Source organism: Coturnix japonica, chromosome 5, assembly GCF_054131305.1.
Source record: "Coturnix japonica strain WE chromosome 5, WE-NBRP24, whole genome shotgun sequence".
Taxonomy (NCBI): Eukaryota; Metazoa; Chordata; class Aves; order Galliformes; family Phasianidae; genus Coturnix; species Coturnix japonica.
In genome coordinates, this window is record NC_140667.1 from 40,766,462 (window position 1) to 40,790,438 (window position 23,977).

Below are 23,977 nucleotides of genomic sequence, written 5' to 3' on the forward strand. Positions count from 1 at the left end.
ACTGTATTTGTCACTGTAACCTAACCAGACAATGCATCCAAATTGTGACCATTGACAGAAGAACTAAGGTTCTCTAGTGGAAGGGTAGAAAAATAAATATTTTAGATTTTTATTTATTTATTTTTAAATAGCATGTTCTGGATATTATTTGGTACAGATAAAACTACAAACAAGATGCCATGGACTTAAATCTTTTTTTTCTTAAAGAGATCAAATTCTAGTTTTAGACTTATGCGTGGAAATAATTCAAATATTTTTCTAAAACAAAGTGTAATGCAGAACAGACATCAGACTTTTCAAGTACACTATAACAGAAATGGTGAACACTATTGGTCACTACTGAACAATAGTGAACACAGTATTTAAGGATATCGTGACCAGGGGGTCTGGGTGGTGGGAAGAGAAGATTACTTGGATACAATGTATTTCTCACAGATTCAGGAGAGTCGCTGCCCCATTATACTTCAGCTACTGATCATCTTCTGAGGTACAAACAAAAGGAAGCTGGAACTCCATTTAACTGTGAATTTACTAAGCATGCTTCAACTGCAGGAGCCACTGCAGCTAAATAATCTTGGTGACAACCTGCTCTACAAACACTCTTCAAGAGACCCCCGTTAACACTAAAGGCCTCTTGCTTGGCAGTGAGACTGAATAGAAGTCCTTATAACTTGGTCAATGTTATTTTAAAACTACTTTACACAGCCAGAGCAATTCAGGAGGGCTAAGGATAAGTGAATGTAAGGTCCAAGTATTGTATTCCTATGATTCCGTATTTCTCACAGGGTCAGTGATACAGTAAGAAATTGTTTCTAAATAAAAATATGTCAAATGCATGAAGCTTACTGAAGAAATGAAAACATAAAATGGAAAGAACTAAAGTTTGTGGGCAAATTCTGAACTTTTCATTAGATTCTCTCCCAGCTATAAATAAATAAATAAATAAAATGGAGGATCATTTGGCAGAAGACCTTCATTGCAACATTCTCTGATCTAAAGATTGATCCTCTAAGCACAATTTATACCAATTTAACATCTAACAGAAAATGCCTTCCTTCCCCTTAGGAAACAACTTGTCACAAATGCAATCAAAGGGGGGAACAAAATAGGAGTACAACATGATATTTTCTCAACTTTTCTTTTTTTTTGGGGGGGGGATGCTTTCTTGGTCTTCACATTCATCGTGTGTCTTATGTTGTCTGTAAGAAAATGCTGCACTTTCTTCCCCACTGGGATTTTTAATATTTTCTAAATTTTTCAACCTGTTAACAATCTCCTTCGGGAGTGTTCTTTTAAAAAATTACTTGAACCAGGCAGGTGATTAGATGACAGTGAAAGGTATCACAACCTATTTCAATAGCTGTTGAAAATTAAGTATGTACTTATGCACTTTTTCATGATTAAGTAGGATTGTTGTTCTATTGTTTTCTGATTCAGGATTATAAAAAAATACGTATTTTCTCATATAAATAAATAAATAAATTACACTTTTATGACACCAGAAAAATTATTAGCCTTACAGAATTACGATGATTTGCTATGCTCCATAACAATTCTCATCCAGACCAAATTCAGCCTTTTATTTTTCCCATCTCAGGTCAAGTTATCCACCTTCCTAACCATCTTGCTGTCCCTGTCCTAAACTCTGCAATTAATGGACATTTCTCCTTCACTAAAGACTCCAAACTGTTCAAAGTTTTCAGGTCATTAGTTTATGGGATGTAGCATAATCCTTACCTTGTGGGCTTTCTTCTAACTAATGCAACCCAGAGTGCAGTTTTTAACACTGCAAGAATAGTGAATAATGTGCAAGTTACCCACCAAGGCTATAAGAATCTTTTCTGCAAGACTGATCCCCACCTGTACTGATGCATGGAATTTTCTGTCTTTCTTTTCTTCTAACAGTGATGTCTCACAGATCACCCAGTGATCATAATCTGTCCTTGTGGAAAACTAAATGACTCTGTATATTAGAATACTACTGTAATATATTTATCTTTAAAATAAAAATAAGCTGCATTTTGACATCAGCTGTACTAAGTAGAAAAGGCAGCATATTTCATTTAACACTCAAATGTTAAGTACATGAGTAAAGGTACTTTTTTTTTTTTTTTTTTAAATGATTTTGTCTCATCTGTAAGTCTATAAGTAAAACGAAGCATTACCTGCCTTAATAAGTCTCAATCTCCTGCATCAACTGCTTGAATGATATTTTGAAGTCTACTGAAAAGAGTTTAGATTTCACAGCAGGAAGACAGAAAAACAGTACTAAATTAATCTTTGCAACTCTATTTTCTTGCTTGTACAGAGAGGTGTGTTACTAGTTATTTCCTTGACCATGATGATATGCTGATATAGTATGCCCAACCCCTAACACACAAATTAAGCAAATTGGAGTACATTTTGAATTCAACAACAAAAAATAAACAAATGAGAAAGACAAATAAAAGAAAAATGAGAAAATACTGGTCGGAAAAAAACAAACAGAAAGGTACTATGCTGCTTGGAATAGGTGCTTCATTCCACAACATATTATCCTCCATAATTGCCAAATTTTTTCAAATTTTTTGTTTTCAAATATATGAAGACAGTGAAGACCGAATGCAGCTGGGATGTACGTGTACTTACAGTTCATATATGTATCATTTTTATGTAATCCAGAATTTCTGCAGTCTGTTCTTTATTAATGCCTAAATGATACATTTCTGTCTTTTTTTTTTTTTTTTTTTTTTTCCCCCTTCAGAAATACAATTACAATTATGACCAGGAATGGCTACCTATAGAGAAAGTAAATGCTTTCACACTTTCACAAACATTGAGATGTTAATAAGTTTCATTTCTCTTACAGAGCTGCCACTGTCCTCAAAACAAGTAAAGAAACCTTTGTTTCTGAGATCTCTATTCTTTTTTCATGGAAACATGGGCATCTTCCCTGGGAAAGAGCCTGTTAGACTATTCTGAAAGATGCATTATACAGATTCAACATCCTGTCATGTATTCAAAATACTTCAGGGAGGCTGTGAAAACACTACCTTTTACATAATGAAGTAAAGTAGATTTCCAGCAAAAAGGGGACTATCATAAGTTATAGATTTTATCACTTAGATGTTGACAAATAAATATTGAAGATAAAGATGCATTTTAGAGCATAGTTGGCAGCTGCATCTTATTTTGCTGGAAATTACTTCTGCAAGCTAATATTTAATAGCTAACGTGTTTTCTATTTCTCTTCAACTGATAATATTTGTGCACACAAAAACATCACAAAAAGTAAATATATTGGATAATTGTGGATGGAAAAAGACAGTGAAACAACTAATTCCATGAACAACAGAGTCAGTAACATTTGGATTTCAAAGCCAGTGTTCTCTTGGTTCTTGGCATGTATCCTGAATACTGGCTTTTGGATTCTATAGCTCCTGGAATCTGTATTGGAACCAACATTCTTTGAGTTGATAGACATGTCTGAAATGGTCTGCAAATTTATTGGTTTTATCTTGATGGCTAGCTAAACACTGTAAGTGTACCCTCACTCCCCTTCTTTGAAGACAGAGATGGAGAAAAAACAATGAAAAAGGACGGAATGTTTGAGATAAAGACACAGAGAGAGTTCATCAATTACCATCACAGTCAAAGTAAATGTAAAGTAGGGAGATTAATATGATACATTGTTAATTACTAGCAGATGAGGCAAATGAGACACTAAAAGCAAATTTCCATTCACCGTCTTTTACCTTCTCCCCCCTGAATAGCACAGAGGAACAGGGAATAAGGGCTGTGGTCAGTCCATAATGCCTCAAACTCCTTCATGGTCATTCTGCCCTTTCCACAGTGTAGCGCCTACCCCCAGAACACCATTCTTCCTCATCCTACCATCACAGGATGCCTCCATTCTTCGTTCTCCTCAATGGTCTGTACCTGGGTTATAAATCTGAATGACTCCCAGCATGAATCAAAGAAAATAACCAAAAATGACTGTGATTGTAACTGATTATATTAACTTAAATAATTACCATTAGGTTATTTTTTATTAGATAATAATTTGATCAGCATTAAGTTCACGCTTCATGTTGCATGTTGGTCTATGAACATACCAAAACACATTTTGTATTAGTTGCAATAATAGTACCAATATTTTGAGTAGTATTCAGCCATGATATGGGTTTCATGTAAAATAAAGACACCGCTCATAATTGTCTGTATAAATCTATTCCAGATACAACTCTAAGAACATGTAATTTGTCAGCAGGTTCCCTGAAGTGTTGGAATAAGTCATCGCTTATATTTGAGTCCTTTAAAGACTACTGTTTAAAACTTATTAATAATTATGGGAAACACTGAAAAATCTTTAAGGAGAAAGTTCCAAAATAAAAGCCCTTGAGTATTCAGATTTTCTGTAGGATAAGTTGTATGTTACTCTTGAACAGTATATGTGACATATTGTGATATAACCTTCACCCAACACATTAATCTCTTCCAACCACAAAGCAGTCACAGTGATGAGTCAGTTTCAGAATAATGTGTTCGAGCTTTTTCAGATATATCTTAGGCAAGTGGCTCCTGATGTCTCCTCATCTGACTCCACAGTACTTTTTTCTACCCTCTACCTAAATCTGTTAAGAGACATCCCTGTCTGCTAATGGAAGCAATCATTTAACACTGGAAGTAAGCATTTACTAAACTTTTAAAGATGGGCATTTTTTCATGAAATGATTTCTTTCTAAATCTCCTGATAGTTTTCTTAGGAAGATTTAATACACTGATCATGTTCTTACACTATTTGTTTGCAAGATTTTCTCATGTTTTACACAAATAAGCACTGCCAAGGATTTAATCTTGAATCACTTCACTTGCAAGTGTTAAACTCTATCAATAACATATTTTCAACAGAGAAGTAGATACAGATGGATTTCTTAAAATCTTCAGTTTCCAGTATTAATGGGTTCATCAAATAAAAATTCAGAATATAGTTTCTACCACATTTTAGAAAGAAAGTTTATGTATGCCATTACATCTCTTTATAAGTGTTGATGAAAAACAGAGTACCCATCTGAAGATAGGCTGAACACAGTCCTGCAGTATCCACTACAAACAGCTGTCTAGTTCTAGAAAAGGAAAAAACAACATGGAAAATCTTCTTTCCAACCATGGATCTGTGAGAATACTGAAAACTGGCTTAAGATTACAGTCCAATTTCAGCTTCCTGAAAATGGAAGTGAAACACTGAGGTCAGAACAACTGTAATGTTTGCATGATTAAACTGAGCTAAAACTATTTTCTGTATTTTAAATTATTTTTCATTTTATGTTAATGGAGGATAAAATACTGGCTTTGCAGTTTATTATAAATTACATGAATAACAAAGACTGCTTCATAAACAAGTGCTAGATTCTTCTTTAGTGAACTTGTTGAACATTTATGCAAAAAGAAAGTGGCATTAATTCACTGGCACCTTCAGAGAACTTTAGAGTGTTATCACAAAGGGATATGATATCATTACTTGAGGTAGGTTACATGGTTTAAATTAAACCTCAGCATGCAGGAAAGAAACCAAAACCTGAAGTTTCCAAATGACAACTTAGATACACAGGGCCAAATACTTCTTGCTTTTGTACTGTGCCTAGCAGAGCCAAGAAAAACTAAGACAAAACAAAGGCACTTTTCATGCTATCTTTAGCAACTCTGTATAAGCAAAATTCAGGATAAGAGACATTCAGAAATACTGTAGGTGTAACAAATGTAATGGAAATGGAAATAGCCTATTATTACATTCACACATGAGGTGACCCAATTTTTATCTTATTACTTATCTATGACTTTTTAAAGGTTTTTATAGGCTGGATTAATTTGTTAAATTTATTAGAATCATAAAATTCAAAGCAAATTTATGTTAAGGATAAAAGATACATTAATACATCTGAAACATCAAAAAATATAGTACAGGGCCAGATATGACAGCTGTGATGGATCACTGCTGGTTACTTCTGCAATTGAAACTGGTACCTATCTACAAGTTGGAAAGTACTTTGATGTCGTTGTGAGCAAGAAAACAAGCAAGCAAAAGACCTCAATACTCTGATGTCTGAGGTTTTCTCAAGGAGAGAAATTTTGCAAGGAGAAAGAGGGATGTAGAAGCTGTAACATAACAAAACATGTCAGAAATGGTTTCAGTATTACCAGGTCCCCAAATTAACAGCATTCCAGACTAAAATGAAGTCTTTGTCCAAAAACAACCTGTGTCTACCTCATAATGTAAATACTTTGGGTATTAACTATTTGTGGTATGACTGCACTGTGTAGCTAACTGCCAATTCCTCTGTGCCTTATTCATTCATTTTGTATTTTCTTCTACAGGCATTATAGTGAGCTGCAGCATTCCCTGATTTAGAGTTGCAGGCAAAATGGCAACATACTATTTTCCTCTGATGTTTTAAATATTTGCAATGACTTGAACATATATTTTAAGTATATTGAGCTGTTGCAATACGTATTTTATTTTGTCCATTATATGTTATTATTTTAATCTTTTGGGTATAATGAATGAATCATTTTCATAATAGTCAATTCCATGTGCAGCTGATATTTAAATCAAAAATAGCTGTGCACCATTCAAAGCTATAATTTTTATAGGTGATATAAGTATATATTTATGAATATATATATATTCAATATGAAATATGAATATATTAACACATAAAGAGGGAAAAGAAAATTAAAATCCTTTGTCTTTTAAATGGTAGCAAAAAAAACAAACAAACCCCAAACCCACTAATATCACAGTGTAAACTGCATTTCAGAATGCTTTTTATCAAAACACCATTTCCTACATACCCATATCACATATCTCCTAAAAAAATGATACAACTTTAGCCATAAATTGTTTTTTTTTTCCCCCCTCACTTCTTTGCTACTCAGTCTAATTAGTCAATGAGGTACTTATGATCCATTATAGACAATTCAAAACTAGTAATTTCATTACCTACAATATGATGTAGTTTCAGAATAATGAAATTAATTTATGTAAAATGATATCCAGCATTATCATCTACCAGTACATCTAAATCCTCTTCACCAGAGCTATGTTCAGCCATTTCCTTACTTGTCTCAAAAGCAGGGGTTAACATGACTCAGGTACAAGAACTTTCAACCCCATGAGGTTCACCTGAGTAGGTTTCTCTGGATGGCACCTTGTCCCTCAGGCATGATGACTGCACCATATACTGTGGTGTCATCTGCAAACTTACTGGACTGTCAGTCTTGTCAACTATTTGGAGGATAACTCCCTGATCCCTCAGAAGTATTTCCCTTGAGTCTCCCTGTTGCCTTCTCCTGTTGACTCAGTGGTCTCTGACTCATTGTCATAAGATTTCAAGTGTGCAGTACTGTTATCAGTATGTCTCAGGGCAGTAAGTTAAGGGCTCCTGCACCTTGTCCCTACAACCTAGTTATGCTGTCCAACACCTTATCCTGGGCAGTCTCACTATCACCTCTCTCCCCTCTGAAACTATTTTAAAACCTTTCTGTTTCATTCAGTGTCTTACCCCCTACAGGAAGCAAAAAAGAGATGACCTGTGCCATAGATTCCTTCAGGAGACAGCCCAAAGTCAATATCAATATTCAATCAATACTCTTGAAAAACAGATTTTTTTTTTCCATCTTTTTCTTCCAAGTATTTCAAATGCTACAAAATGCAAGTTTTCACCTTTCTCTGATACATATAATAACAACCATAGCTGAAAACTAGGTTTTAACTACATTTATATTAGTGAAGATATTTCTAAAGTTCATCTATCCATGAAGCAGAGTATAAGAATTTTGTACTATACATCAACAGAGAGTAGTAATTATTTTTACATCACTGAAACCAGAAAACCTTGCTGGTTACTTATTCTTCTTTGTTTTAAGTAGCAGACATTGCAAGAATTACCCACATTGAACTGAAATTAAGACAATAAACTGAGCACTCCTACAAAATAAACAATCTCTTACATTCTCTATTTCCATCCTTCTAATGCGGTTAAACTGACTCTCCTCCCCCCCCTTCATCTAATGTTTCCATTTCCTCAGAACTTATTTATTTATTTTTTGTCTGCTCTGTGCCATGTTCCACACCAAGCAAGAAGTGACCTTAAGAGCACATCTTAAACGAAATACACTTTTAATATGAAAGGGCTAGTAGGTGCAGATCAAGAACTCATCCCACACAAAGCTTGTATTATTGCAACATCTCTCATCTGCATTTGTCTGATCAGTCACAATTATCCATAATAGGAGAAAATGTGGGCAGAAGAGCTCAAGACTAGTGGCAGCCACCTTCAGAAGAAATTTAATTTCTAGAGATGCACCAGTCTTCTTCCAGGATCAGACTTCTGCAAACTAACATAAGCACTTGATTTTGTGACTGTGATCCCTGAAATAATTCCTGTGAGCCAGTTGAAATCTCATTTTTGGCACTCTCATTCCAAGCCCTGGCTTGTTGTCACTTAAGGACTTACAGAAATATAGTTACCCAGAGCTGACCTCCATTGGTAGAATAAATATTATACCTCTCTATATCTCTGAACAACCTTTCTCTATAAATAAAGTATAAAGTAAACATACTTTATAAATCAAGTTGAAAAATTGGATGCAGCCCCAAATTTCACCTTTTAAAAATTTCTTAAATGTTTCCAGCACTCCAGTTAACATCATGTTAATTGGTTTAGATGGGATAAATATTGTCTTAGTCTACAAGAAGGATAAGAAAGAAGGCCATAGTAATTACAAGCCTGTCAGTCTCATGTCAGCGCCTAGTAAAATTGATTTTCTCCATATATTGGAGTTGATGAAAAATACTTCAAAAGCAATGCATCCACTGGTCATAACCAACAGAGGAAAAGTCCTGTTTAACAAACTTATTAGTCTATTATAACAAAGTTACTCCTCTAATTGTCAAAGGGAAGCCAGCACATGCAATCCATTTGGATTTTAGCAGTTTTCCATACTATTTCTCACAGTATCCTGCTAGACAACATACCCAGCATTGTTGCTTGAAAAGGGTAAAAAGTTAGGCAGAAAATAAAGCACACTTTGTCCTCAGATATCAGAGCGTCTGAGTGCAGATGAGCTCAGAATTTGATTCCTCAGTCCGTGCTGTAAGTCTGGTTATATTCAATTTATGAAAAATCATGATTACAGATTCACAAATAGTGCACTGCCCAATTAATCTAGCTGTATTCAAATGGTCTCTCACAACCAGCCTTAAGTAAATTGGTTACACTCAGTGAGAACTCTCAAGGTTAGATTAGTGAATAGTGCAGTTTATTAAAAAAACAGATCACAAGTTTTTGTCTTGCTGGTGATAATTGCACTGACTGCAAAGCATGCAAAGTTAACCAAGAACACAACATAGCCAGCCATCTACATGTTAAAATATGGAATAACTCTACAGAGATTTCCAGGTCTTCTGAGGGAAACACTCAGTATAACCAAGTGTGTGAATCTTACCCAATAGATAATCCCACGTGAGGGAAAGAGAGATGCTGCCCATCAGCTGGTCCCAGAAATAAGCACTGTCCTCCTGATTTGTCTGTGATGATATCCCCTACAAATTTCATTCTCTAAAGACATTTTCACACCATTTTCTTGCTCTCATATGGTGCTTGAGTGTCTGTAGTCCAGTATATCTTTGTTTTGCTAATTTTACTCAGAGAACATATTTTTTTACAGAATGGTGGAAAACTGCATGCCCAGGGATGGCGCAGGAAAACAGGTAGTTTATCAGTTCCAGTAGTATCAAATTACCATCCTTGTAGATGACCGCTGAGTATGGCCATGTATCCTACAGTCTGCTCCTTGCCCTATGTTGTTTTTTTCTTAGAATCAGCATACCATGTTCCCCCAGCATTTGCTAACAATCAAAGGTTTGCACATTTTATGTTCCCTGGGGAACTATCATAAAAGAGAGTATGCATCACTTTCCACCCTGGAAGTTTACCTTTGAGAGGAATACTTGTCAATAAGCTACCTCTGGTAAGTATTTTACATAATCCAATCAAAGACTACAGACACTCAAAGTTCAAAATATTTTTCATATACAGCAGTTGGTCATTTGGTCAGGCTCAAAGAGTTATAGTAAGTAGGGTTAGGTCAGATATGTGGGGTTCTCCAAGGCTTCAACTGGGGGCCAGTTCACTCCAATGTCATTATAAATGTCCTGGATGCAGGTCTCAGACTTATACTAAGTGAATTTACAAATAGCACTAAATTAGGAGAAAATGTTGAATCCCTTGACAGTAGAGAAATTTTGCAGAGAGACCTTGACAAGTAAAAGGTCTGGGTAGTCACCTACCCTATGAATTTTTGTAAGAACAAGTGTTGGACTCTGCCACTGGGATAGGCCAACCCTGGGTATATGTACAGCCTGGATTTTGAGAAGCTGCAGGATTTTTTAAGTGGATTTGTGACCTCTTTTCCATAGCAAGTTAAGTATGAGTCAGTGGTGTGTCCTGGTATTCAGAAGGGTCACACATACCATGCGATGCATCAGACAACTTTGTTAGTCAGTCAAGGGAAAGCACTGTCCTTCTCTGCACTCAGCTGGTGAGGAGTACCTTGAGTACTGTGTGTAGTTTTGAGCACCACAATATAAGAACGTCAGAGAAATATTGGACAGTCCAAGGAAAAACTACAGAGACTGTGAAGGGTGTACTGAGATAGATGTATACATGAGGAGTGGCTGAGGCCCCTTGGTTTGTTCAGTCTAGAGAAGAGGAGACTGAGGAGGAAGCCTTATTATGGCCTAGCTTCCTCTTAAGTGAGCAGAGGGACAGGTGTTGATCTCCCTAGTGATAGTGACTCAAGAAAATGGCAAGTTGCACCAGGGGTTGGTAAGGTGTTAGGAAGTAGTTCTTCAGCAGAGGGTGGCCTGGCACTGGAACAGAATCCCCAAGACAGTGATCATGGCAGAAAAACTGCTAGAGTTCAAATATCTGGACAATGATCTCAGTTATATGGTTTGATTTTTAAGTGGACCTGTATTAGGAGTAAGACTTGTTGATCCCTTCATCGCTTCCAAATTGGGATAGTCTTTGATTCTATGTCTGCATGAAACCGTCAGTTCACTAAAGCTGACTCTATTATATGAAGCCACACTTCTTTACAATAATTCCTCAGTACAGTGAAACTCAGAAGAGTTAATTTTCCAGCTCCCTATTACTAATCACCTCTTAGTTCTTGGAAAGTAGCAGGATTTATTTCTGAGTGTTATTAAGAACAATTGCATTCTGAGAAGGCTAATAACAATTACCTATTTTATCCCGCTTACTTACCGGGCAAGTCATCAGTGGCATAGTTACCTTGACATTTGCATGAGACGTTTTTATCTTCTGCAGACCTTTCAGTGACAGATCAAGGACAGTATATGGTCTACATTAGGCTGCATAACATTAATGACTAAAGGAGATTTTATTTATTGCTCTCACTACAAAGGACACATATGCAGTAAATCAGAAAGCTAATTTATAAAACTCTGCACTGGAAGTCTAAATGTTGTCAGGAGATATTTTTGTCCCCTAATTATATATTCTAATAGGCTATAGTCTAGCCCTGTTAGATTGCATCCCGAAAGCTTTATTCAACAAATATGGATAAATTATTACCTCCTCTAATGCTATAGTATGACAGAAAGCAAAACAATAACAGCAGGGTTGTAAAGACTTAGGCTGCAACAAGTGAGGAGAAGCCCAAAAGCAGCAGCCACGAACAAAAAAACAAAAGGAAAAAAACTGCTTACCTATAGAAGACCTCTGGTAGGGAAAAAAACTCCAGCAAGAGACCCTTACTTTCACTGCCAACCCTTAAATGAGTTCTGGGAAGTGGTGGATCTTGTCTTCACCCCTTTGGGATCATTGCATGCACCTGAGCTCCTCTGGGTTGGCCCTGCCTTTACTCTAGGTGCTCAATCACTGTTTAAAGCAATGACTCAACATTTCCCCTACACCTTTTTTAAGCATCTAATGTGTATAAGTATAAAAGAGAAAGAGCAATTGCTTACCTTGTTAAATATTCAATTTTATATGAAAAATTCATTGAAATTCTTGGAATTTATGTTTAAACTACCATAATGTTCTTATTTATTTAAGAGTATACTGGATTTGTATTTGTTTCAATTGGATAAACTTTTAAACAACAGGATATCAGCATTTCTTCTTATAAAACATAGTGTACCATGCTAAACAGCACATGGTTTTTACTGATTTCCTGTCATCTCTAATTTTACAAAAGAAAAAAAAAAAAAAAAAGTGTAGGAAAGAAAATTTCTTCAGAAAAATATAAATGAAATAAATGTCTAATAATTTTTTTTTTCACCTGATTTTTCAGTAATTTAACAATAAGAAAAAGCCAAAACCGTCTGCACAAGCTGCTCTGTCCTGCGCTTTTAGAAATTTCATCTTTACTTGGTCTGGTCTGTCTTCATTTTTCAGAGAACCATTTAGATCTCCTTGGATAAAGACTTAGTTATTTGTTACAAGTTGTCAAAATAAACAGATTAGTCACATTAATCTTCATGATTAAGTGGTAAGCACACGTGAAAAAGGCCAACAGCAACATCAGCTTTAACAACTGTAATATTCTATGAATACATATAAACAGAGGATAGCTTATTAATTTCCTAGATATGTCAGCCATTTCTTTTCTAAACTGATTATTTTGCAATGTGTTAGCAAAGGAAATCATTAATAGTTCTTGTTCTTTTTACAGTAATGTGAGAATCTATGGTTAAATACAGTAGGTGGGACAATCCAACAGAGATTTTGAAAGATAGTATTGATATATGAGGGGAGACAAATATTTCTGTAGAGCTGTATTTCTAACTGTCATCATCAGAGTGCATTATTTTGGAAGCAAACAGCACACTTAACAGAGGATGCTTATAATTAACTTCAGCATTTATTTTAGGACAATAAAATGTGGTAATGTAATTCTTTATGATAGCAATACATAAAATCTGTTTTCTTTCTGAGGCTAATATTCACTGTATGATATATGGCTTCTCATTCTGACTTGAGATTCTTAGCCTCTTCTATACATTTATCCTTCTTCATCTACCTTATCATTTAAAAGTATTTCCTTCTCTTCACCTGCTGTCCTAAGAAACAAAGATAAAATTAATTAAAATAGAATCAATTCTACCACTTTAATTCAGACCATATACAATGGTGGGCTGACAGGATCTCTTTCCAGCCTCCATGTTCCAAATATTGTTACTAGTCATGTAATTACTGTAATTACTATGATACTGAAGTGAAATAATATTGTTGGAGCTGAACTGGCATGTATACCACGACTCTGGGCTTAGAGATGAGCTATCATTATTAATATGATTTCAAGCTGTCAGTAGAGGCAAACCAAGCACTTGTCAGCTTAGTCTGTGTAGATACACTGTAAATAATTACTGCACTGGATTTTTGCCATAGTTTTCATTGGAGAAGACTACTTAAAAATACAGCAAAGTCTAGCTTGTTAGTATTCAAAACCTATTTGGGTTTAGAAATACAAATGTAAAATTTAAAGCAGTTTTACTAGTGTAACTTTATCTGTACTATAAAGTTACTAGTGTAACTTTAACTTATACTGTCTATACGATCTTGTCCTTCTAGTTGATGGTCAAGCTCAGTAGTTCATTTCTATCTGATGTACCATTAAAACCCTATTCATTGTCTCAACAAAAATTGTAATGATTCCTTTCCCCTCCTCACCCCTCCCATTACCTCCCTTTTCTTCTCCTTTCCTTTTCTCTTAAAATCAAAACTCTCTATATAATTGAAATGCAGTGGCAAAAATAAGGTAGGATGCTAGGTCTGTATTCTACTCTTCCCTGACACTTCTTGTTCCCCACTGGTTGTTCTCCACAGCTTGCATTTAACTGATAAACTTCAAATATGCTAAATCCTGGGCAGTGAATAAAGGAGTACAGTATGAAAACTCACTTTATCCATACAATATAGACAGTGTTAGAGGGAATATTTTTAAAGCAATTTTATGCAGATTACTCAGAACTTACCTGAAGTTATCTAACTAACACAAACCCAATTAGATCCTGTAGAGGAACTGTTGATAAAGGAATTACAAAAGCCAAGATTCCTCCTGTCTCAACTTTCTTCCATGAAAGTTGTGGGTAAAGTTCTGGTTTTGCTTTGAATAGTCTGGGGAAAGTATTTAGGAATAGGTTTGGAAAAAGAGCAGCAAAATGTCAAATCAAGGGGACTGAGTCATTTGGAATCCTTATGAAGAACATGTGGAGATTCAGCAGATATTACTTCAGTCTGTAAGGTTAAATGAAATCCATAACCCCCTGAAGTCTAGCCACATCACAACACGGCCCTTTACTGGGGCTGGACTTCATCTTTCCCAATCCTCTCATAAGCGCAGCTGCGTGAAGTGTGAATAAACAGTCTTTATGTGTAGCTCATTAATTTCACCCCCAAGGAACATATTTTATAAAGTTGAACACAGTATCAGAAATGATTGCAGCACAAAAATTGCTTTTATTGCCATGCTAGTCAGTTCTAAGAAATAATTTCTATCAGCGAGAGCCAGGAAATCATGAGTTCATCTCAGTTCTGACAATGACTCTTTATTTGAATTCTACCATGTCATATGAAAGCAAATTTTCCAAGGGGACCTCTTAGTTTGGGAACTTTTTATCTTGGGTACCTACTTTCTGAGATTTAGCGTGAAACCTTGGCTGCACTGAAGCCCATAGAAATTTTATTTTTGCAACCAGGTAGATACTCCTCCCAGTTCAGCACTTCATTGGCATTTCCACAATAGGATAACAAGTCAAAAAGAAAAACAACTTTTGTTTTCATTTATAATGCTGGACACAGTAGCTGGGAATGCACTGCAAAATTTTGAGCCACAGTTACGCTCAAGACAGGTTTTTAACTCTTTGCTCATGAGAATTTCATCCATTCTAACCAAAATGCTGTACATGCTTCGTAGTTATTACAATTGGCAATAGTATCTCAGCTAGAACCATGGGCCATAAAAAAAACTATGAAATTTAGTTTTAGTTTCTACCCACAACTGAGTCTCAAGTTCACAAATCTGCATTTGACAGATTCAAATTCAACTGTCAGGCTATAACTATGTTTATATCATGCTAGGACAATAGCAACTGTACAGGAAAAAGGATGGGTTAATACCAACTCTTTTTCTTGTACTTGTATGCAGCACTGCAGCTTTAGATGTCAATGTTTCTAATGTTTTAACTCACCCAGAAAATTAACATAGACTCCCCTTGAAATTACCATTAAAACAGTTTGCCTGAGTGAATTACTGAATTATATTGAATTCAGTGGACTAAAAATACTCAGTTCAACATTTTGCCCATCATTTTAGAACCAAATGTCAAAAGTTAAATTTTGAATCCAAAGTATATTTGCTCTGGTCTGACAACATTTCATCTCTTATAACTCGAGAAAGGGCTTTTGCAGCAACTAAGTGTACTGACTTTTCTGCTTTTCAGTATGATAAATGGGAGAGAGGTGAAAATTCATTTGGTGCTTGTAGCCTCTTTGCGAGCTGCCAGTCATTCTGACATAATTATTTTTTGTTTAGTGGCTTTATTAAAGATCATAGCATTGTAATAAGTACAAAGTGGACTGAAAGATACTACTGTGCTATGTTGTCTTACATAATACTTTGTTGCTTTATGTCTGATTTCATCACTAACATCAAACTCATATTAGGCCAGGCAATGTCAGAGATTAGATGCCATTGAAGTTCTCAATCTGTGCATCAATAGACATGTTTCTGCACATTCTCAGAAGTTTTCATGCAATTAAACATTTAACTCACATTAAAGCTTGTTTAAAATCAAGATATCTAGAGATGGTTCCATGGTTAATGCCCACACTATGAACTGCATAGAAGCTATGACATGGTTCACAGCAATAGGCTTCAAATAAAATAATAATAAATAAACAAACAACAGTCTCCAAAACCAAATTAGAACTAGTTGTCTGCATAGTCCAACATTAGTGTCAACATCATTTTAGAGGTAATTTGTCAAAGATGTTAGAAGTTCCCTCTCCTGTGTAACATTATATAATATATCAAAGCTGAAATAGTATACTAAGAATCATATAATTATATTCATGTTAATACACAAGTGTTTATATAAGTATAAATTCTCTCCAATTCTCTCCTTTTATTCTCTGTAGCTTTAAACTTGAGTGTCTTGAGTGCAGCAGGTGATACCCTCAACAGGAGTTAGAAAAAAGCATAAAAGAAGCCTCAGAACTGCTTACTAAATATACAAATTTCATTAGGCAATCGCATTCTGAGTCACAAAAAAGTTGGTAGCTTTAATAATAATACAAAAAGAAACATGCTATTCTACTTTTCCTCACTTGGGTGACATTGTTTCAGCGAAGGACTATAGCTAGAAAGAAAAACACATTTACCTTGTGTTATTCATGCACATCTAACAGAGGAAAATAATTTTCCATGGCTGCAGGCCATCTCATTGATACTGACAAAGAATGAGTGCTGACAGGCTGTTTTCATACAAACAATATCAGAGACATAAAATTAAAAAGTTGGATAAATTCATGAGTATTGACACATTGACAGATCTTCATGAAGCCAAAAAGTTGCATCAGCTTCCAGAATACTATATAAATAATCAGGTTTCTTATTCCAAATTAATTTGTACTTGCCCTCCTTTAAAGAAGACAATGATAAACAAAGTTTGTAAGGAATAGGTTTTGTGGTGCACTGGAGAAAAGAAGGGCAATGTCATGCTTGAAACACTATTTACAGTTTCACAGATAACTGACAATTTTGATGGGTAGAAGATTGCTTTCTATAGTGAACTGCCAGTTGGTTTATCCAGGTTTGTTTCAGTTTCTCAGCTAGGGGAAATTTCTATGAAAATTACTATAAATGAATAACTAAAATTTTCAAAAATAATCTCTGTAAGGCTCTGTAAGAAAGAGAAATTAGAGTCAGATTTAAAACTGGAGACATATTTTCTTTGCTTTTATTTTCTGTTCAGCTTGATGATAGCCTAAGAATTCCTGAAATATTTTGGAAGTGATGGTGCTGAGTTGCCACTGGATCAGTTAGTCCCTAGTGGATCTCTTACATTAATGATACTCACTAAACTTAACTTGATTGTTTGTTATTAGTAGTATAATATATTAAATAATAATATAAAATATTATTAAAATTAACATTAAAGTACTAAAATGCTGAAAGCTGTCCAAAAGAATTTCATTCCTGGCTGTTCATGCTATTACATTTTGCTTAAGAAATTGCCCTGAACTAACTTCATGTGTTGCTAACTCTGAATTTTCCTTTCTGTAGAAATACTCATCACCTTACATGACTGACTTATACAATGCCTTGGAACTGGACATAAATATCAGAGAAATTATTTGATTATTCTCATTCTACTAGCGGTTCCTCAGAATTCCTAATATAGGAATTAGAACATGCTAGTAGTTATGAAGTTGTGAAAATCTCTCTTTATGCTTAATTTTCCTTTCTGTTTTTTATTCAAATTTTAATATGTGCATGTAATGCAACTTCAGTTCTCTTATCTCTCCATTAGCAAATTGTGCTTTGAATTCATACTAAGCAATCAAGCAAAGAAAGCAACAAGTCAGCTTCACATAATATTAGTTTGATTTATGTTGGTCATAAAATATCAATCACAATTTTAAAGCAATTTCTTAAAAATACCATCATAATCTCCATTCAGGAAACATTACTTCACAATAATGTAATAATACTTAAAAAGAAAATAAAACTGTAGTCTGTAACTCTTGCAGTTAAGAATATTTTATATTTCCTATAAAGACTAGCAGAGTAAAATAAATAAATAAATAAATAAATAAAATCATAGACAGCAAAATGATACTGGGGACTTTAAAAAATGAGGAAGTAATAGGACAGGGTAAGTCACTTCACTGCCCACATTATTTTCCACAAAATTAAATCAGACCTGTCTGATTATAATAGCTTCCCAATGACATGGAACTGCATCACAAAATTCCCAAATTACCTCAGCCTTCTCTCAATGAAATGTATAGTAAATCCTTTTCCTGAATATTTTTTTTTAAACCTGCTATGAGTCATTTTTACAGGCTAAAATTTGGTTGTATAATTCCATGCATAAGATAAACAAACTCCATCAAAAAATATACAATGAACCCACCTTACAGTAGTATCACATTACTCAAAATAAGATTGTACTGCATCTTTAAGAACCTTCCCTACAGCACCAGTTCTGATTAATTGTCCTGATCCAGTTCCAAGCAAAAAAAAAAAAAAAAAATCACGAATGATGATCTCACTTCTGAGCTATAGTGTAGAGATAAAGGACAAAGTACTAAACATTTGCTCCTTGTCCCCTGCACACTTTTTTATACCAATTTTCTTCATGTTGTTTTAGCTGCCTTGTGATATTGTTAGAATAACAACATAATAAATAAAAATAATTTTTAAAAAGAACATCATAAACCTGCAGCAAGAGGTAAAGAAATGAAAAAGTAAGATGTCCCTGAAATCTATAAGGCATTGTATTTCTTCACTGTTTGCCTCCTATGTGGCAATAATTATACAGTAAAAAGTAACCAGATTATTAATGAGAAATTTTTTATACCATTTAACATATAACTAGGAACTAAGTCCATAAATTATGCAATTCTCAACGGGTTTCAGAACTCCATATATTTTAACACTTCAAATTTTTTCATTTGGTTCATTATTTTTTCTATTCATCACCAGTTCCAAACTCAAATTTTCTGAAAGAATCATCCAACAGCCTCAAAATTCATAGGAAGCAAAATTATTGCCTAATGATGAGTTAGTTGACTACACAAGGAAATCTGCCAAAATGTGTATGCTTAACAGACTTCTTTTTTATATATAAGTGCAATAACTAATGTATGAATGTCTGTTGCCTTTGGCTCTGTTACAAGTAGTGATAATAAGTGCAGAATGAATGAAAAATAAGAAAATAAAGGCAATTGCAGAGTAAAGAAAAGCCACATCGCAAAGATCCAAAGCATATTCGTTTATCCTCTATGATCACATGGCAAAACATTACACATATTTTAAACTAGATCTCCTGAAGAAGCTATTTTTATCAGAAGAGGGACAGATTACACAATGGAAATTCCTGTGTTTACTCTCTTTCAGGCACATTCAGTTGAAGAAAACTAGCCTGTTTTCTCTTTCTTTGAGTTTATCAGTTTCAGACTAGGATTCTCAGGTGTTATAAAAGGCTCACTAGTGTAGAGTCACGGTCCCTAGAAGTGTTCAAGAAATGTTCAGATGTTATACTGAGAGACATGATTTCATGGGAAATATTGGTGATTGGTGGACAATTGGACAAGATGATCATGGAGGTCTTTTCCAACCTTGGTGATTCATGATTCTACAACTGAAACATTTCCTGATTTGTTCTATGTTGTAAGTCATGGTAAAATTCAAACTTAAACACCTCAAGTGGTATTTAATGATTATTTTGATTTTTTAGTAGAATAAATAATTCTTATTTAATCAATAAGAATAAATAAGTGTATATACTGTAGCGTGTATATACTGTATACACGCTATCTAATTAATGACAAAAGGAATCAAATCAGACCTAGGTTGACATTTGAGTGCCCAGTCTATGGCTGCCAGAATAAAAGCAATGAAACCTTCTTTGTGTCAGCACATTGACCATGAACACATAGATGAATGAGGGTAAGAAAAAGACAGTAGTTACATTTTTGCTGGAAGAATCATGAATGCACAACGCTACAAGTCAAATAGTCTTACACAGAAGTAGTTAATGAACACTGAAAGCGCAAAAGTCCATGTGAAGTTTCTTTTCATGAAATTTTCCAAGATCCGAAGCTTATTAAATTATTTCAACAATATTATCCTTAAAAAATAAATAAGTAAGTAAAATAGAAATTTGACAACAATCCTCTTCCCTCACAGGTTAATATTTTTGCTGCAAAAGAGAAGTACTGAACAGATAGGATTTCTTTGACTTTATTTCCTGAAAGAGCAGGATATTAGATTCAGTAATTCCAAAGTTCCTAGAGATCTTCTTTTCCAATCCAATCCATCTTTCAGTTGGATCTTGGAAATACAGGATTTACTTTAAAGAAAAAAAATAATAATTAAAAAAAAAATAGCAATGAGGCTTAAAAAGACTCAATATGTCATTTTGTCATTTTCTCCATTTATCTATCATCATGGTATTCCTCTCCTTAGCATTTTGTTCTGCACATTTTTAAACTTCTCAAGTGTTAGAATTTCCATCACCTTCTTTAAGAGATTAACTTGCAGGAAAATAGTTCTTATGGTAATTCTTTGTGGCTACATCCCTGCCTTTTATCAGTTCAGTAGTCACCGTTAAACCCTGCACAAGTTGAGGAACTATTCAGAATAAAAGCAATTTTTTGCTGAAAATAAGCAGCAGGGAGAAACAAAAAAACTAATAAAACCACATTACCATATCTCAAGCAAGATGTCTGATCATCAGAAAACTTAAATATTCTTTCTATCTCTCTGAAATAAATATTTTTACTAAATCTGGGGTTCTCTTCTCATTGACCTAAACAATCTCATACACTCTTAACACATCTGTGCAGTGTCAGAATGTCTATCTCAAACATTTACAATGTCTTGCATTCTTGTTTTATGTCAGTACTGAATGTTAATGTGTCTGACCAATTGTACTTTTCATACCAGTCCTGGATTGTATTCTCTAACATTGGTTAATCCATTACAGTCACATCTCAATCTGAAAGTACTTGGTTCTTCTTTCACAGGCATTACTTCTTTATATGCTCTATTCCCTGAGATGCAGTATGTTTTTCCAATATTCTTTGATTCATTGAACAGAGAATGTTAACAAGACCCCAAAGATGTCATTCAGTTGTGAGGTGTAATTGTGTCTTCTTGGTTTCCGAGAAAAAGCTATTCAGAAATGTAACGTCAATCTTGTTCTTTTCATCATCTTTTCAAAACTAACAGAGATTTTTCTGATGTGTGTGAAGTAATTACACTATATGAATGCTGGGACATTCAGAACTAAGATACTAAATTATGATACAATGCAATTAGTATAAATGTCCAAGCTGTAAGAAAAAAAAAAAAAAAGAAGAAGAAGAAAAAAAAAAAGGAAGAAAAAGAAAGAAAGAAGGAGAAAGGACTAAAGGACAAAAGGACAAAAGGACAAAAAGGAAACAGAAAGAAATCAAATGTAGAGAAGGAAACATCTCAGTGGAGTGGAATATAGTTTTGAACTTCACAGCTGCTCCTGTCTATCTCAAAACAGAGATGCTTTCGAACTACATCTTGAAAAAACTAAGTATTCTAGTGACTGGAGGTTGGAGCATCCCCCTTGCCAGATAGGCTTAGAAACCATGTTTAGCTTGGAGCAAAGAAAACTTTTGGAATCTTACCAACACTTTCAAATAAAGGGCATGGGGTCAAGAGGATGGGATTAATTACTTTGAAGATGACAGAGGACTGGAACAGGCTGCCAGAAGGGTTGTAGAGTTTCCTTTTCTGGAGATATTTAAGACCTGTCTGGATGCCTACCTGTATGGCCTACCTCTATAACACACTGTAGTGAGTATACCATAACAGGGGGACTGGACTTAATGACCACTTCCAACCCTTGCTATTTTGTGATTCTGTAATTTCTTTATTCATTTCTACATTCTATTCATATTTCTACATTCATTTCCCTTGCTATTCTCATACCTTAACATTTCTTTTTGGAAATACTATGTAATCACACAGCACTCTTAACTATAGATCTTAAGGTGTTTTATACTTCAGTGATCAAGATCCCTTAGTCTCTTTTGTATTATCTATAAATAATATGTTCACAATTAAACAGATGAAGAAACTGAGATACTGAGAAATCACTTAAACATCCAGACTCAATTCAGAATAATGTTCATAATATGTTTAAATCATATAGAGGTGCACTGAAATGCCTGAATGATACATTCCAGGATTTTTATTTTTTTTTGTGAGAATACACACACACACAAAAAAAAAAATCAATATGATAAACATTAAAGCATACGCATACACAAAGCAATAAAGTTACTAAAAGACTTACTGGAAAATATGTATCTCAAATAATAGTTTAATTAGAAGGATGAGGGTTATCATGAAGGGTGAAATTCAGCTCTAGGTTGTACATCCCTTATTTAGATGCACATAATCTAAAATTTCTCTTTGCAACTATTTGTAAACTATGTTTCTAACTTTTTTGCTATGGTCTTTGCAAAACTAGAAGTCGATGCATAATTGCTTGATGCTATTTGAGGCTCCTGTGCTTCTAGGAGTTCTAGCAATTTAGAGTAATTGCCGATGAATCTGTGGTAGAGAAATCAGCGTTTTCTCCCATTTATAGATTTGCCTGGAAGCAACATATTTACTAGTAGTCTTAAAAATGCAGACTTTCCTACAATAGAAAGTGTTACCATCTTTGGAGGAATTATTCCTTGTCCATTCTGGAGTTTGAAAAGAACAAATGAAAATCTCCCACACTCAAGCTAGTTTATTTTTCATATTCATATTAATTTATGTAAACAACTACAAAACCCTGCAGTGGCTTAGTTATTAACGACATCAAACTTTTCAACCAAAGTTTCTAAAGTGTTAACACCTAGCAAACAAGCATCTGTGGCATGTAATCACAGAATCACAGATAATCAAAGAATTGTAGGAGTTGGAAGGGACCTCTAGAGATCACTGAGTCCAACCCCCTTGACAAAGCAGGTTCCCTACACCAGTTGAACAGGAGGCAAGAAGAAATGAATACACTATGCCTTTAGCTGATGTTTCTTTTACTGAAGGTGACTTCATATCACTGTAACTTCCTAAATGACATTAGGGAACATTTTAGCAAGATTGTATACTGACTCATTTTTAATGAAATGCAAATGAGAAGAAATTGTGTAATGATACACTTCTCCTGAGAATTATCTGTTTCATATTTTACTTGAAATCAGGGAATCTTGATTCATATCTAGTCTTGTTCACTTCCTTACTCTATTAAATCCCATCTGCCATTCAAAGAGAAAAGAAAGGAGCAGAGGAGAATGAAACAAAGAATAAATGATTTGTAGCTATATGTTTTGAATTCACAATGCTTGTTAATTCAGCTAGGCAATGGTCAGATTAAATTATATAAAATATTAAATAGAAATATGAGTACCAGATCTACTTTAAATTGAATGAAACAATATCATTTTTTTTTACTAAGGCAAATAAATGAATAAATGTAAACATTGTGTGGGAAACTGTATTTTCTAAGTGTATGCTGGCAGAACTTTGAAGCCAGACTCACAATTGCACTGTCTCTTTACATAAGATATGAAACAACTTTTGAGAACTAGATTAATATATATATATATATATAAAACCTTAACATAAGTCCATCAAGTGAGGGATATTAATCATAATTGTTTACTTTTTTTTCCTTTATCTCTGACAGAATTTTTGTGACTTTTTCCTCAGCAGCCACTTTTATTTCTCAACCTTCTAACTTCTGCTCTTATTCTTCAAACTTAAAAGCTATTCTTCCCTTCCACAACATGGATGCATGGACTATTCCAGAGGTGAACCATACATCAAGACTACACACTACTGTCACAGTTGATTATATAGCAAACGCACAAAAACAAAATTAAAAATATATGAGGGTAGGAGGAATTAACCTTGCATCAATGAGAACTACATAATCAATAAAGTTTAGACTTGGGTGAAAATGCAGATGTTCTGAACTCTAACATGAAAAGTTTTGTAACAGATTTAACACAAAATCACAGGCATTGGAGGGACTTCTGGATTTTGACGGATCTGTCGGGTTAGAAAAATTCCTGGTCATTAGATTCATCAGCATCTGAGCCATTTTGTTAAGAACTTGTGCCATAAAGCACTTTGGAGCACGTGAAGA